The sequence below is a fragment of the Sorex fumeus genome, unplaced genomic scaffold (genome assembly GCF_029834395.1).
Source record: "Sorex fumeus unplaced genomic scaffold, SorFum_2.1 ptg000015l, whole genome shotgun sequence".
Taxonomy (NCBI): Eukaryota; Metazoa; Chordata; class Mammalia; order Eulipotyphla; family Soricidae; genus Sorex; species Sorex fumeus.
Genome location: NW_026606072.1, coordinates 6,173,252 through 6,190,841, shown reverse-complemented (window position 1 = coordinate 6,190,841; position 17,590 = coordinate 6,173,252).

Sequence of the window (17,590 nt, the reverse complement as noted above, 5' to 3'; positions counted from 1 at the left end):
ATATTAGATTCCATCCTGTGTTGATTATTTCTGCAGTGAGTGCTGCCTTTATCGATTGTTAGAGTGGAATGTTCAAGAGCATTATATTACAATCTGTCTCCAAATGGCTTTTCAGAAAGAAATTTCCTGTAACTCAGAGGCAGAATTATACAGGGAACTGAAAGGAAAGAGACGAAACAGCTGAATTTCACCCAGACATTTGCATATGGGAAAGTAATGGAGTGCACCAGAGAGAACTTGTATTGGTTTTTCTGATAAGGTCAGCTTCAGCTTATTATAATCACATTGCTAGAAGTGATGTTGAACAGATACAAAGACAAAATGACTGGGTTGTAGTTTTGAGGATCAGGCTACCTCGAAAAGGCCTTGGAAGCAGAGGCCTCTTGGCTCACTTTGGTCTCTTATTGGTCTCTCCTTCATCTGACAGCCTCCTATGTAATCTGGTTTAAATCTTTCCACCTCCAAGAAATCTCTTATCCTCTTTCAGTGATCCCTTCTTCCTGAAAGTACTATTCCACGTCATCAGTATATTCTTTCCCAGTAGTCCCAAATACATTAGTTTTATGCCCAATTGAACTACCAAGGTAAGGGATGTTCTTACACAGAATGTGCTCTCTGAAGGAAGTTCTAATGCATTATGAAGAAATGACGTGTTCGTGAGCATGTACGGGTGTGTGTGTGTGTGTGTGTGTGTGTGTGTGTGTGGCCAAACCCAAACCCCAGAGACGCCTTTAATCAAAGAGTAATTACCAAAATTAATGTTGTTTAGGTTACAGAGACTTTCACACAGTTTAAATAATAAACACATGTTAAGTTATTGATGCAACATAACCTAAGAGATCTAGTTGTAGTCCTAGCTTCAAAGGAGGTTTAATCCACTGGCTCCAGGATTCCAAAGTGAACCTAATCTTTTTCTGTCTCTCTGCTTTACCTTCCCTGAAACCGGCTTTATACTCTGATTCTCTTGATCACAGGGACTGCGAGCAACTGCTGAAACAAGGCATGCATTCTAGGTTACCTCTGAGAAAAGAGAGCACCTTTGTTTTGGCATTCCCCAAACAGATCTGAGAATCACTCTTCTCTTCTTCAGCCTGGGCTAGCTTAAATGGTATGTTCCCTAAAGATCCCTTAATGATCCCTGGACAAAGGAGCATGGATTCATGGATTAGTTTATCCAAGATTCCCTGGGCTGATGAGAATCTCCAGTCCAAAACTGGAAAGCCTGAGTTAGTATCTGGGAGTAGGGAGGCCACCACCAATAAATTCCATCAAACTTTATTGCCTCTTGGAGAGAAGGGGCCTATCTGTTATCTTTCAGGCATTTTTATTCTAGAGTGAATAATAATTTTTTTAAAAAAATCCATGATTGACTTTGCATCAGTGGTCTTCACAGAATTTGGAAAATTATCATGTTGCGATATGACTCATAAAGTTTCCTAAGGTGTTTAGAGAGTCGTTCTATTCACTATCCATTCTTCCAAAAAAAGAAGGTGTAAATGGGGTGGGGCAGCTTTTAGAGTCCCAGGCTAAGGTTCCATCTGCTGTACCACATGGTCCCCAGCATCAAATAAAAGGAAACAAAGAGGGAAAGGAAGAAAAAAGGAGAAGAAAGGAGAAAAGATGTGTGTGAGAGACAAAGACAGAGAAAAAGAGAGAGGGGGAGATACAGAGACAGGGAGGGGGGAGAAAGAGAGGGAGACAGGGAGATGGGTAGGAGAGAAAGAGAGAGAGAAGGGGGGAGAGAGAGAGAGAAAGAGAGAGAGAGAGAGAGAGAGAGAACGGTAAGCTGACAGGCAGGTAAAGGGACTTCCTTTGGCATGAGTTTAGGAAGTAACATCATCAAAATATGATCTGAAAAGAGATTACTCTGTTGCTATTCCTGGCTCTACACTTAGGAGTAATCCCTGGTAATGCTCAGGGGATCATATGTGGTGCCGGATTGAACCAGCTGTATTCCTGTCTCTCCAGTCTCTTTAGAGGTGATTCTTTTTTTTTCCTTATTAATTTTATTGGGCTGGACTTATAGCACAGTGGTAGGGCATTTGCCTTCAAGCAGCCAGCCTGGCTGAGCTGGGTTCGATTCTTCTGCCCCTCTCGGAGAGCCCAGCAAGCTACTGAGAGTATCTTGCCCGCACAGAAAAGCCTGGCAAGCTACCCATGACATACTCAATATGCCAAACACAGTAACAACAAGTCTCAAAATGGAGACATTACTGGGCCCACTCAAGCAAATCGATGAACAATGGGAGGACAATGTTTGTTTGTATTAATTTTATTGAATCACCGTGAGATAGTTATAAGCTGTCATGTTTGGGTTACAATCACACAATGATCAAACACCCATCCCTCCACTAGTGCACATTCCCACCACCAATATCCCTGGTATACCCCCCCCCTTTCCCACCCTCCCTCTTCCTCCATGGAAGATATGATTCCCCATAATCTCTCTCTACTTTTGGGCATTATGGTTTGCAATACAGACCCTGATAGGTTATCATGTTTGGTCCTTTATCTACTTTCTGCATACATCTTTCATTCCGACCGGTTCCTCCAGCCATCTTTTTCTTAGTGATCTCTTCTCTATTCCAGCTGCCTTCTCCCCTTTGCTCATGAGGCAGGCTTCCAGCTATGGAGTGATCTATCTGTCCCATGTATCTACTGTCCTTAGGAGTCAGCCTCATGTTATGTTGTTTTGTACTCCACAAATGAGTGCAGTCCTTCTATGTCAGTTCCTCTCTTTCTGACTCATTTCACTTAGCATGATATTCTCCATGTCTATTCATTTATAAGCAAAGTTCATGACTTCATCTCTCCTGACAGAAACAGTGACCAAAATATAGAAAGAGCCTATAGAATGGGAAAGAAAATTTACCCAATACCGATCTGATAAGAGATTAATATCCAGGATATAAAAGGCACTAGTAGAATTGTACAAGAAAAAACCTCCAACCCCATCAAAAAAAATGAGGAGAAGAAATGAAATGAACAGAAGTTTCCTCAAATAAAAAATACAAATGGCGAAAGGGAACATGAAAAAATGCTCCACATCGCTAGCCATCAGGGAGATGCAAATCAAAACAACAATGAGATATCATTTCATACCACAGAGACTGACACACATTCAAAAGAACAAAAGCAACCAGTGCTGGTGTGGATGTGGGAAAAAGGGACACTCTTTCACTGTTGGTGGGAATGCCCACTAGTCCAGCCTTTCTGGAAAACAATATGGACAGTCCTTCAAAACTAGAAATTGAGCTTCCATAGGACCCTGCAATACTACTTCTGGTACTATATCCCGAGGATACAAAATAGCACAGTAGAAATGACATCTGTACCTATATGTTCATTGCAGCACTGTTCACAATAGGCAAAATCTGGAAACGACCCAAATGCCCTAGAACAGATGACTGGTTAAAGAAACTTTGGTACATCTACACAATGGAAGGTGATTCTTTATGAGGAACTAAGGCCTGGTAACATCTGAATGAATGAATCCTGACTAAATGGAGAAGGATATCCCTTCAGTAGGCGAGAAACTTCAACAGCGACAGAGACCCTCATGGTCAAGGAGACAGCTCAGCAGGCTGGGATACATGCTTTCCAAGCAGGAACTTTGGGTTCCATCTCCTGCACTATGTGGTCATTTGAACATCACTAGGAACAGAGCTGTGGAGATAGCCCCTGAGCACCATCGGGTGTGACCCAAACAAACAAAAACAGTCCTGACAATATTGAGGAGAAAAAAGGCCGCTAAAATTCCTAAGTCTTTTCCCTGGCAGTGCCCTAGCAGTGGACCCCAAGCTACAAAAGGAGCTTTGCAAAATCGAGTATACTTGTTTCTGAGATTGCCCACATCCCATCCTGGAATGCGACCACCATTTCTTTCTCATACTTGATAGAGTTCTCTTTACTCTCCCCTGCTTCCCAAATAAAAGTACTTGGCTTCACTGTCTTCTGAATTCTTTTTTCTGTAAGAATAAGCACTGGTGGAGGGATGTGTGTTTGATCATTGTGTGATTGTAACTCAAACATGAAAGCTTGTAACTATCTCACAGTAATTCAATAAAATTAAAAATACTGCTACTACTACTACTACTAATAATAATAATAATATAACCAAAAAAAAAAAGAATAGGCCATGCATGGGCTGGAGCGATAGCACAGCAGTAGGGCGTTTGCCTTGCACGCAGCCAACATGGCCGACCCGAGTTCGATTCCTCCGCCCCTCTCGGAGAGCCCAGCAAGCTACCAAGAGTATCTCGCCCACACGACAGAGCCTGGCAAGCTCCCTGTGACGTATTCGATATGCCAAGCACAGTAACAACAAAGTCTCCAATGGAGACATTACTGGGCCCGCTCGAGCAAATCGATGATCAACGGGAGGGCCTTTACCTTTTACCTTTACCTTGAGAATCCCCGGTGGAGAGCAGGAACTCAGCTACCACGTTCTGCCCCAGGCTCTGGGCTCCTGAGGGAGGCTGGAGTACTTGTTTTCAATAGCAGCTTCTGCCTCCCCACTCTGGTTCCCTGCCTTCCTCACAGAGAACAGAAGGAAATACAGAAAGAGATGCACATTATTTACCACAGATAAGTGAGATCATCCAGTAGTTGTCCTTCTTACTTACATGTATTTTCTAGTTCCATCCAAGTTTCTATCTCACTTATCTGAGGGACACAGAATAACAGGACAAGGAAATGCAAGACATTAGAGCAGGGACAAACCCTGACCCTAGGGCATAGCAATGTGAAGGACAGAGAAGGAAAGAAATGGAGGGTGAAGTAAGAAGAGCAGAAAGAAGGTAACAGGGTTCTTGGGTACACTGTTATATAGAGATGTGGGTTTTGTTTATATCTAAACCACAGAGCCAACAACACTATAAGCATTAGACCCAAACTGCAATAACGAAGCTTAAAAATGTGCCTGGTAAGGAGGCAGGTTGGGGGGTGGGAGGGAACCTGGAGGCATTGATGGAAGGAAGCTGACACTGGTGGTGGGATTGGTGTTAGAATGCTGTGTACCTAAAACTCTGCTATGAACAACCTTGTACATTATGATAGCACTGTAGCACTGTCCTCCTGTTGTTCATCGATTTGCTCAAGTGGGCCCAGTAACGTCTCCATTTTGAGACTTATTGTTACTGTGTTTGGCATATCGAATACGTCACGAGTAGCTTGCCAGGCTTTGCTGTGCGGGCGAGATACTCTCAGTAGCTTGCTGGGCTCTCAGTGAGGGGCAGAGGAATCGAACCCAGCTCGGTCAGGCTGGCTGCGCTCAAGGCAAACGCTCTACCACTGTGCTATCGCTCCAGCGATTATGATGCCTTCATAAAAGTGAAAAAGAAAAGAAATATACTCTTGCTTCCAGGCCAACATAGCAATCCCCATGGCTATGGATCACTTAAACTAGGGAGATATCCTGGTCCCCATCTATAAGAATACAGCATGAAGAATATGAAGTGAAGTTCTGAGAGACTAGCTGCCCAACCATGGGGTGTGGTCCCAAAACAAAACAAGAATGTAAAATGTAGTCCCACAATGCTCTGCGATGGATATACTTGGACTTGCTGATTGACTACCACAAAGACCCAGATTTTTCTGAGTGAGGGACAGGGTGTCTGGAAATGACATTCCTTTCGAGTGTAAAATTTGTTTCCTTCTTGAAGCCATTGAAACACTCCCCAGAGAAAAACCCACATGCCTCTGTTGCTGGTTGCGTGAGTAGGGAGCCTCAGCATGGGAGGAGGGGGAGAAAGTACCATGGTCCAGCACCATTGTGCAGGGTGAAGTGTCTGGGGGATTCCAGGTCTCACTAAAGCAAGGGTAAAGAATGTCCCACCCATGAAATCCTGTGGTCTGGCCCTGGGACATGACGGGCTAGATACACACGCATCTCTCATCAACCGCCTGTATTGTATGACCCAAGAATGATGTTCCAAATATCCAGATGGCCCTTGGCGGAATGACTCCTCATCTCTGTGTTTAAGTCTGCCTAAGTTACTGAAGAGAACAGATGATGAAGTCTTCACCTCTGCCCAAATCCCAGATTTGTCATCTACTCCCACAAGAAGAATTTCTGAGGATGACAGGGAAGCAAAAGAGTTTCATGTATGACTATGAAAGAGGAGAAACAAAGAGTAAAGTTGGAGGAAGTGATGATGCACCCCTAGTTAGGAAGCAAGTGAGCACAGAGTGAAATGTGCCTCGCTGCCTTTTGCAAAGCTGGTTTCACTGGCCTTTTTTCAAGCTGTGCTTTCTGTGCATATAAATGTCCATTGTTTGGGCTTCGCCAGAGAAAAGGACTTTGAGTTCAGCTGGTCTCCATTTATTCTTCTCTAGCTTTTGCTTCTGTGAAATGTCTCCTCTTCTGATAGATCCAGCCTTCCTTCTTTGGGCTGGCATTGTTCAAAAATCTTATCAGGCTTTTATTCTTGGAGCATCTCCAAATTGGGTCCACTCTGGGGGCTGAGTTTGGGCCCACTGCCTTGTCTGGACCTGGGGCTGGCAGCAGGAACTGCTCCACACATTACATCTTGGTCTCAAAACCTGAAATTCATGGCCCAGCTGCCTCCCCACCTGCCTGCTTCCTTTCATTTCAACTTCTATGTTTCTCTCTAACAAGATCTGGGATCATTCTTGTTCTCAGAAATAAGCTCCTGGTTGATGACAAGACTGAAATGCATTTTCAGTTTGTGTGATTGACCAAGCCAAGCATGATTTCAGACATCTGCCTACAAGAGACTAGTCATGGGAGGGAAAGCACACAGTGAGAATGAAAATTGCCATACTGATTTGGCAAGAACCATTTTCACCATCTGAAAAAAAATTAATTTGGGGTTTTATTTTTTTAATTAATTAATTTATTTATTCTCTCATTTCCTTTTGGTTTTTTGTTTGTTTTTGTTTTGGGATTTGCACCTCAGGACCGCTACGGACCTCTACCAGAGTTTCCTCTGGCTTCGCCCTGCCCAGGCATAGTTCACCATCTTTCGGATCCTAACACGGGATTCACGGCAGAGTCTGGCAAACTCCCCGTGGCGTACCCAATATGCCAAATACCAGTAACAATGATGGGTCTCATTCTCCTAAAGAGCCTTGAACATAATCTCAGGGCTAGGATGAAGGAGACGCCCTGAGGCAATCGTCGTCGTCGTGGTCGTGGTGTTTTGGGATTACAGGGGTAATGCTCAGGGGTTACTCCTGGCTCTATACTCAAGGATCATTCCTTGTGATTCCTTCAGGGAACCATATGGAATGTTAGGGATCAAAGTTGGGTCCACTGTGTGAAAGGCAAGGACCCTACTCACTGTACTCATTGTACTCTCTAGCCCCCATTTTGGATCTTAAATGAGGGTGGAAAGAGGTAGCAGGCAGGGAAGAAAATGAACTCATCAGTAGGACAATCTGTTTGGAAGAAAAATATAACCTTCACATATTTTGATGTTACACTAGTTATAATATTTTTTCTAAACTTTAGACAGTAGGCGGGGGTCACACCCACCACCTGGCCCCCTGGCGCCGTGTAATCCCATCAGCGGCCAAGACTCAGAGACTAAAAAATCCAGATCCCAGACGACAACAGTGCAGTCTCTGCCCCCGCGCCTGGGTGTTCCTTCCCGGAGTCCCTTGGAGGGGAGCGGGTTGAGCTTTCCTCCCCGCCCCGACCAGGGCTACGGCAGCCAAAGACCCCCTGGCGCCGTGTAATCCCATCAGCAGCCAAGACTCAGAGACTAAAAAATCCAGATCCCGGAACCACGCGGCCACATTCACGGCCTCGCGACATCTTATTATCTCATTCCTACTTTGGACAAACTTGCAGGCTATCGAATGTAGCCTGCCCACAGGGCAGAGTCTGGCAAACTCCCCGTGGCCTACCAAATATGCCAAATACCAGTAACAATGATGGGTCTCATTCTCCTAAAGAGCCGTGAATATAATCTCAGGGCTAGGATGAAAGAGACGTTACTGGGGCCTGCTCGAGGCAATCGACGATTAACAGGATGATGAAATGAAATGAAATGAAATGAAACTTTAGACAGAAAAGGGACAAATTTTCATTTTATACAACTACAGTATCTGAAAATATAATATATGAAACATCAGAGATAGCATAGAAAGGAAATGGAGTAAGGCAATGAGGAGAAATTCTTTCTTTTACAAGAATTGTTTGAACAACGAGCTTCCCTTGTAATTCAGGTAGCTCATCTGTCCCAGAGATGATTGAAACTGTCTGAAACCTGTCTATCTTGAGAAAGGAGATGAAGATGAGACTCAGTGTCAGGTGCCTGTTGAAGCTTGAATAAAAATGTGAAGTGCTTGCAGCATTTATCTGCAGAAAAGACTTCCTTTGGGTTCAAGAGATCTTAAACCTAGTTTTCTTTAGTGTGATAGTCAAATTATTGTCTTGAAAAAGATCTTGAAGATAGGTAAAGTTCTTGCTCTAGGGAAAGAATTTGATGAGATCAAAGAAGCACAGATTTCATTACTTCCCCCCACCCCCCCTTAAAAAAACAAAAACAAAGTGTTTGGAGATATTGTTCCATCTTTTTCAAGACCTGTCTTGGCAGGATGGAGCTGATGTCTGGGCTGTAATCCACAGGTAAGGGGGTTGTCACTGAGCTGGTTACAGTCTGGGAGTCTCTAGACCTGGGTCAGCCCAGGCAGAATTGTGGGCAACACAACATGCACATTTTAGTAAAAAGTTGAGATTATGTAGTTCATAATACTAGTAATAATGCTTTCTCCTGCACATAATTCCAACAGCATTATTTAGTATCCATCACCAGTGTACGCCCTCCCTCTCCCAAAGGCTCCAAGACCCCAACCTCCCAATCCCTTCAACTCAATTATGTGGACTAGTTCTCTTGTTATATTGCCTTTGGCCCTTTGTGGCTACCTTGCCACCTACTTGCTCCTACCATATCCTAAGTCTCACATATGAGAGAGATCATTCTGTTTCTCTCCCTTTCCTTCTGCCTGACTTCACTCAGCATGGTAGTCTCTAGTTCCATCCATCACAACACGTACTTCTAACCTGTGCTTTCTTGCTAAGTATGCAATTATCCCAGGGCCAGGCAATACCTACACACCCAGTGTTGTTGTGGCAATGAGTACCTATTAACTACTTTTTTCACACCAAAATATCCATACAAGGAACATTCTTCAGTGACAAAGTTAGAAAGTAATTAATATCAATGCTAGACAAAGCAAGTTGTAAGTCTTTGTGGCAGCTTTATTATGAAGGGATTGTTTAAGAGGCAGTTCCTGTCAGAAGATTGTAGCAGGTGAAGATTTCAGAGGTGGTCCTGACATGTTTGAAATTCTGGAAGCATGGGGAAAAATATAAAGTATAGTGGATATAATGCCAAAATTTTGGGGTGCTCAATGTTAGTATGACCCATAAAGAACCTTAGAAAACGTAGAGAGTAGATGATCACTTAATCACTTAACTTCCCGTTAGTCGTCGATTTGCTTGAGCTGGCGCCAGTAACGTCTCCATTCGTCCCTGTCGCGTGCCAGTGTAGCCCAATGGCATCTGTTCGCTCTGGGAACATGAAGAGCCTCAAACCGATCGTTCATGATCTTGATGAAAAAGTCTGACCATCTGGTAGGTGGGCGGCCACGTGGTCTTTTGACATCTCGTGGGATCCAGTCGGTAACAGCTCTAGTCCAGCAGTCGTCTTTAAATCTCATTACATGACCAGTACATTTGATTTTTGACACCTTGGCAAACGAGACAGCGTCCCTGATTCTTGATCATCGACGGATGTCGGAACTCCCGATTCTTTCTAGAGAGTAGATGAAGAGATGATATATAGTTTTGCAATTATTTAGTTAAGAGGGAAAGAAAAGGTTGCTCAGAATTAATGGCAGCAGGCTTTTCTAAGTCTTTTTTTTCCTTTTTGGGTCACACCCAGCTATGCACAGGGGTTACTCCTGGCTCTGCACTCATGAATCACCTCTGGCAGTGCTCAGGGGACCATAGGAGATGCTGGGAATCGAATCCGGGTTGGTCACGTGCAAGGCAAACGCCCTACCCTCTGTGCTATTGCTCCAGCCCCAGGCTTTTCTAAGTATTTACGTGAAACATGTGTGAGTCATGTGGAAGTATGAATGACACAGAACTTTTTGAGATGAGAGAGGTTTCCGTTAGTGACTGAGGATTGATCTTTCCAAGTTGCAATCATTTATGTAAAAATGTACAGGAGAGTTGACTCCTTAGTTCTTTTACTCTGTTGTGAATGTTCTTTCTCTCGATGGATCCCACATGTCTAAAAATTCTCTAAATAAATTCTACTTATTAAGTGATCATATAGTCCCTAGAACAGTCCTAATTTATGTCTTTTGTGAAGAATTGCCATCAATTGTGAAGTATCCCATTTGAAAAATAAAGTATATGTGTATACATATGAATAGTCTAGTAAGATTAGGCTGGTTTCATTTCGGATTTCATAAGCTAACATATTGTGGGGGGATCACACCCAGCGATAATCAGGGGGTTATACCTAGCTCTGCACTCAGGAATCACTCCTGGTGGTACTCAGGGGACCATATAAGATGAACCAAGGTCAGCTGTAAGGCAAGCATCCTACCCTCTGTACAATTGCTCCGGCCCCAAATATATTTTTTAATAAATAGCTAAAGACTCTAGACAAAAATGACCTATCTAGATCATCTTTTAATCTGTAGATGTATGATTCTGTGACTCGACCAACACTAACTGAGCCACCAATTTTGTAATAACACTGGAACAATAAAACAACTTCACTACTATGTAGACTCTGACACCTCAAAAAAATATTAGTTGAAAAAAAACAACATTTATCCCAGATAAATGACAAAAATAACAACCTTTCCTGCCTCATTGAGAATAGGTAGGAGTAAAAAGAATAGAATTCACACTTTTATCTTTGAGTCTCAAGAGAGAATAAGCTCCATTTTGATGTAGGTGATTTGGATGAAGTAGGGAGAAGTGGGGTGATAGTCTTGAGAGAAGAGTAGTGCCATCTCTCTGCTCAGCTCTTCAGGGTTCACCTTGGGAAAATCCCAGACTAGTTCAGAATGGCAAAGTCTTCACGAGCCCCAGCACGGTGTGGATGCTAGTGACCTACAAACCACACTAGGCAGGCATCAAGTTTCACCCTAGATCCACTTGATCTACTTGGCTCGGAATAGGTCCCCACCACCTGAGTCCTTAGGGAGCTGTGATCTCAGGCTGGAGTGAATAATTTCCCTTTGTAGAAAAAGGAAAATCACTCCTAACCTCTGCCCCATCTCAATGTCTCTTAGGAGGAGATGAGCAGTAAAGTAAAATAGTTTTATTTCGAGAATTATATGGTGGAGGAGGAGAGAGAGACACAAACACACAGACACAGAGACAAAAAGACGAAGAGGAAGAAAGAGAAGAGATACTGTGGTCTTCTCAGTGGGGGTGGGCTGAGGGATCAAGAGAGAGCAAAAGAAAGGAATTACTCATCTCTGATTGAGAGGCAGGCAACCTCCAGAATGTGGAATGCACAGTGCTTGCCTTTGCAAAGATAATTTTATTGGGCTTTTCCCAAACTTAACCCCTGTTGGAACTTTCTATGCAAATATGACAATTTGCTAGCCACTATCATTAGGGGAAAGCATGTTGGGCTCTTTTTTTTTAATTTTTCTTAGTGAAACACCATGAGGTACAGTTGTAGACTTACAAATTTTTGTGCTTGGGTTTCAGTTATACAATGATCAAGTATCCATCCCTCCACCAGTGTCCATTTTTCACCACCATGGGTCCTAGTATCCCTCCCACCCCCATCCCCCCCATCCCACTTGCCTCTGTGGAAGGGCATTTCCTTTTGTTCTCTCTCTCTCTCTCCTTTTGGGTGTTGTGGTTTGCAAAAGAGGCATTGAGTGGCAATCATGTTTGGTCTATAGTCTACTTTCAGCATGCTTCTCCCATCCTGGGAGGATTCTCCCAACACCCTTTATTTATTTCCTTCTCTATCTGAGCTCCCTTTTCCCCTAGCATGTGTGGCTGGCCTCCAAGCCATGGATCAAAATTCCTAGTACTAATCTCAGCCACTCTTGGGTGTTAGTCTCCTATTTTGTTACTTTATGTTCCCCAGATGAATGCAATCTTTCTATGTCTATCCCTCTCTCTCTGACTCATTTCGCTTAACATGATACTTTCCATGTAGTACCACTTGTATGTAAAGCATGTTGGACTCTTGATGGTTTTCTTTTTATATTCTTTTCCCACAGCCTTTTGTATCTCTTGAAGCTTCTGCTTTCCTAAGGAGTTCCACTCTTCCTTGGATGGTGCCTATTAGTATCAGTAGGCTTATTGCTACTTCTCCAAAGGGATCTTAGTTACTGCTTCATGACCAGTGACTAAGAAACTTTTTAAAAATCACATCTTGGAGTTATTACTTTACAAAGTACTCATGGCTAGGGACCCACCTGTATCCCTTACTCCAACAATTAGACCATCTAACCTGAGAATTTATCATTTTCATATGCTCAGGAACCAAGATCATCACTGGCCTCATATTCTTCTCATCTCTAGGAAACTATCAGTGTGAAGAAAGAATCAATGAAATCATCAAAAAGACCGCTATATTGTATTCTGATTTGGTCACCTTAGCACATACTTAGCACCAGCTTATGCCAGGCACCATTCTAGACCCTGGAGAAAACTGAATGAAGGAAAGAAACCCAATCTCATCTTAGCACTTAATGTTTAAGTAAACCCAACAAGCAAAGAAAATAAATGAAGTGCCTGTGGCCACACATCTTGCAACTCTACTAATATTTACAATAGCTTACATTGTAAAATATTTTGAAGACCTGTAGTCCTTGAGCAATAGAGTGCAGGTCATCAGAAAAAGAAGCCGAGAAGAGCCCAGCTCCCAAATCCTGTCTGTGGCAGGAGGGCAGCCCTATGGCACCCCGAGGATGAGAGATGCATACATATACCCTGCTGTTTTCTTCTTTGTTTCAGTGCCAGAGTTGAAACTAAGAGACTCAAACATAACATGCAATGCAGGTACTCAACCACTGAACCTCATCCCTGGCCCACAATTCTTTTCTTCTCATAAATTAAATGGGTAAGTTCCATTTGCACAAGTGATTTCTCTACTTTTTGCCATATTAGGGAGTCAACTCCCAAACTACAAGAGCAGAAGTTGTGGATGTTCTCTGAGCTCCTGGGGCAGGGGCCCATCTACCAAACCAGAATACAGTATATCGTGTCCAGGGAGTCTTTGGATCACAAAATAAACAAGGACAAAAAGACACAAAAAACTGTTTGGTAGATTTGAATTTATTGCTCTTTTCTCAATTCTTGTGTACTGATTTCATCTTCAATTCTCTCCTGAACCTTCCATTTCATTCCTTGAAGTGTCAGTGAACCATGTCAGTTAGGAGAAGACAAAGATTTCATCTTTATTTTCCTTATTCAGTGAGAGAGAATTTGGGGAGAAAGAATGACCAAAAGCCAACTTTTCAGAATAATGCCATAACTATTATTATAAAAATGTCCTTAGATGAGTTACACACTGACATTGAGTTGTTACTGGTGCCCCCAAAACAAATCTGGGCCATTTTTGTCTAGATTTTACAAGACAGTTGTAGGTGCACAGTGTGCTTCATAAATACTTCATGAACTGAGTGCAATGATCTCATGCATCAGAAAACAAGTATTATAATAGACTGAGCCTCACTTTGTCTTGGACACTTTCCAAGAGTTGTTGTCACTGAAGGTTTAAATATATAAAGATGGCACAATAGACTCTATTTCGATGGAAGTAAACTGGACTCCCATTAATACATCCAAAGCTGAATCACTTTGTTTTTTCAGGCACAGAGAGAGGAAGTGCCATCTCCCCTAGTTTAGGACACAGTGCCAGTTACTTGATGTATAGATACTTCTCTTTTCATTTTTAACTGTTCCATTTCCCAAGAACATCATCTTATTACATTTTCAGTGATGCAATATTTTCAGCACAAGTGAATGAATCCAGAAAGTCATTTTAGCCATTGATTATTTTTGATAACTTTCTGATCTATTCTAAATCTCTTTTCTTGGTGGCCAGAGCAATAGTATAGTGAATAGGGCATTTGCCTTGCAGGTGGATCACCCCACTCTCAATCCGTGCCATCCCATATGGTCCCTTGAGCACTGTCAGTAGTAATTCCTGAGTACAGAACCAAGAGTAACTCCTGAAAGTTTCAGGGTTTGGTCTAAAAACAAAATCAAAACTGAAAATCCCCTTTTTAAATCTTCCTTTTTTGGATTTTGTTTGTTTTTTTTTGGGCCACACCCAGATTACTCCTGGCTTACACCTGGCTCTGTGCTCAGGGATCACTCCTAGTAGGTTCACCTGGTGAGCTCTGGGGATCATATGAGGTGCCAGGGATCGAACCAAGGTCAGCTACATTCAAGGCAAGCACCCTAACCTGCTGAACTATCACTCTGGCCCCTCTAATTTATTTATTTATTTTAATATATTTAGTCACTGTGAAGTTACACAGTTATTCATGACTGTGTTTGAGACATACAATGTTTTGACATTAGTCACTTCACCAGTATCCACTTCCCTCCACCACCACCAAGCCCCACCCCCACCTTCATTTGCCTCCATCCTCCCATCCACCACCACCTATGTATAGGATAGATGCTTCATATATATATATTTAAATTATATCTGTATTTATATCACTGTCACTGTCCTCCCATTGCTCATTGATTTGCTCAAGCGGGCCCAGTAACATCTCCATTGCGACACTACTTATTTATATATTTTATATATTACTTTATATATAATTACTTTATATATAATACTTTATAATATGTATTTATACTTATTTGAATACATATCATATATATATATATTTCTTGTAGTCACTTTTGTTTTTTAAAATTGCGGAAACTTTATAGGTACTCCCAAATTCGGAAGGGAGAGCCTGGGAGGGGACCAGCTTACCAAGCATACAGAAGGAAGCATAAAATTTTTTCTTTTATGTAGCAGAACAGAGAACCCTTTAATTTGATCACAATCTTTTTTCCAACTTTACCTAGATTCTGTATTCCAATCTCTGCAGTGTCTACCTAGAAATTTCTTTTTAAATATACTTTGCTTTTATTATGAATTACATTTTTACCAAATGTAAAAATCTCATTTGATGATCTTTCTGTTTTGTACAAATTAGAACTTTCTAATGACCTATTAAACTTTCTCAATATCTGTCTTCAAACCCATCTCACTCTTCCCCTCCAAGTCCTGCAGAGGATTCAGACCAGAGAACACTAGAGAAATGCCACCTCTCAGCACTTGGGACAATAAGGTACATTCTTCCCACAGCACCTAGCAAAGCTCTCCGAGCTGTGTGCACTCACTCTGATCCCTTCCACACCTTCAAAAATTTTTGTCTTTCATCCCACACAATCTTTTTGGGTCCTCCCGTTGAGCTTAAAAAATGTGCTCAAATATTCTATTCTTTGATGTGTGAGTATCAAAATAAAATTTAAAAAAAAATCCCCAGTTGCATTTTTCTCTTAAGGAAGGTCCTCCATCCATTGAGAGCCAAGGTTTTAGAAAACGGTGGCTCACTGCCTCCCCTTCCTCACTCCCATTTCCTTCAGGCTGCTGATTAGTGGGTGTGTTTCCATCCTTGCCTCCCTTGACCTCTCCCTGGCATTGGGCACTTGAGGCTTCTACTTCTTCAAACAATCTTGTGGTCCACTAGACCACTCTCTCCTGGATTTCCTTTCAATTCTTTGGTGCCTTCTCAGTCTTCCTCTTGGCTCTGTTCTCCTTGTAAGTGTGGGAGTTTCCTGCGGATTCGTTCTTGCCCTTTTTGTTGTTTCAGGGTGATTTTAGACACATCTGATCATTTCATTCCCTGTAAGTTCCTACAGAAGCTCTCAACTGCTTTTGGATTAAGCCCTAACTCATAGGCAGAGTTGACCATTTCTGCCTTGATGAGACGATATCAACTTCACCTCTTATTCCTTCTTCACAAACTCTCTACCCTCCAGCTTTAGTTAGTAATTGCCTGAAACTCATGCAGTTTTTAAATTTTCATGTCTTAGAAACTGGTGTTTTCTTCACTGAGAGCATTCTTTCTTTCCCCATCATCATCTAACACATAATTCTAACAGTTGTCACTCAAAGTTCAGTGTGCATTTCTATCATAGGGTTTATCACTTCCTTATTTGTCTATTTCCTCCCTGAAGAGTACAAGTTCCTTAGGACAAATTATTTATTTATGTAAATATTTAGATATTCATATATTCAAAATATAGAATGATTTATTTCATATTAATATTCCATAATATTTCATTTACTGTTTATATCTATTATTATTCCACTTTATATGTTTATTCTTAACGCTCTTTTTAAAATTCCCTATAACAATACATATGTGAACAATCAATATGTTGAATGAATGAGTGAATAGACAAAGACCTTATTCCTCTTGTTTTCAAGTCCTGCATGAAAAATAAGTTGAGGTCACACAGAGTTATCCAATCAGACCTAAGTATAATGCTTCTAAACCAATGGTACATATCTTTACAGAATGAAAGATATTGATTTTCTATCTCCCAAATAAATGTCAGTTCATTCCTCTTGGAGAAATGTGTTTGTTCTGACCTCCATGGTAGTCATGGTAATCATGGAAATGAATTATAGACTTGGCCAAAGAGACATCCCTCAGTCAAGGGATGTGGTGTGATCTGATGGGTGGAGAGGGCGTCTTAAAGGCAACATTCTATTTTTAGTGGGTGTTGACTCCTCCAGGCCACTAAATGGACAGTGACCATGACACACCCACCCACCCATCACCCGCCTTTCAGTTGATCTTTGACATAAAGAGGAATTTACTCTTTGGTTTTCAAATCAAGTTTGTTTCTAGTTAGTAAAACATTTACTGAGAGGCTAGAGAACATTCTGCCAAAATTCTGTTCGCTTTAAGTTTGGGGTTTAGTTGCTACCTCATTTGTGTAGTTCTTATAGGCACACATGATGTATTTGTGCTGTTTCACTCACAAGATACTACCATTTTGCAAGCAAGAATTGTGTTTTTTTTTCTTTTTGTGCTGTCCCTCAAACCAATTTTAACTCTCTTATTTCTGGAATTCTGATTAATAAACCTTAATAATTATTTATAAGTTTAGTTGTCAAACATAAACTAAGAACCCTGACTTGAATAAAAGTGCAAAATAATTGTAAAACCTTGAGTATTTAGATATTTGAGATGATGTCTTACAATTTTCTCAATTAATTTGGGAAAAATATGAGAAAATTCCAATCAGGGTCCGAGCAATAATACAGTGAGTAGGGTGTTTGTCTTACATGCGGCCAACCTGGGTTTATTCCCCAGCATCCTGTATGGTTCCCCAACCACTGCCAGGAGTAATTCTTGAGTGCAGAGCCAGGAGTAACCCCTGAGCATTGATGGGTGTGACCCACAAAGCTAAAAAAAGAAAAAAAAGAAAATTCTAATCAGAAGGAATACATTTTCATGGAACAAGGTATTTTCAATGTATTTTAAGGCAATAAATTAGATATTTTTAATTGTCACATAATTTTTATATCAGATTATCAAA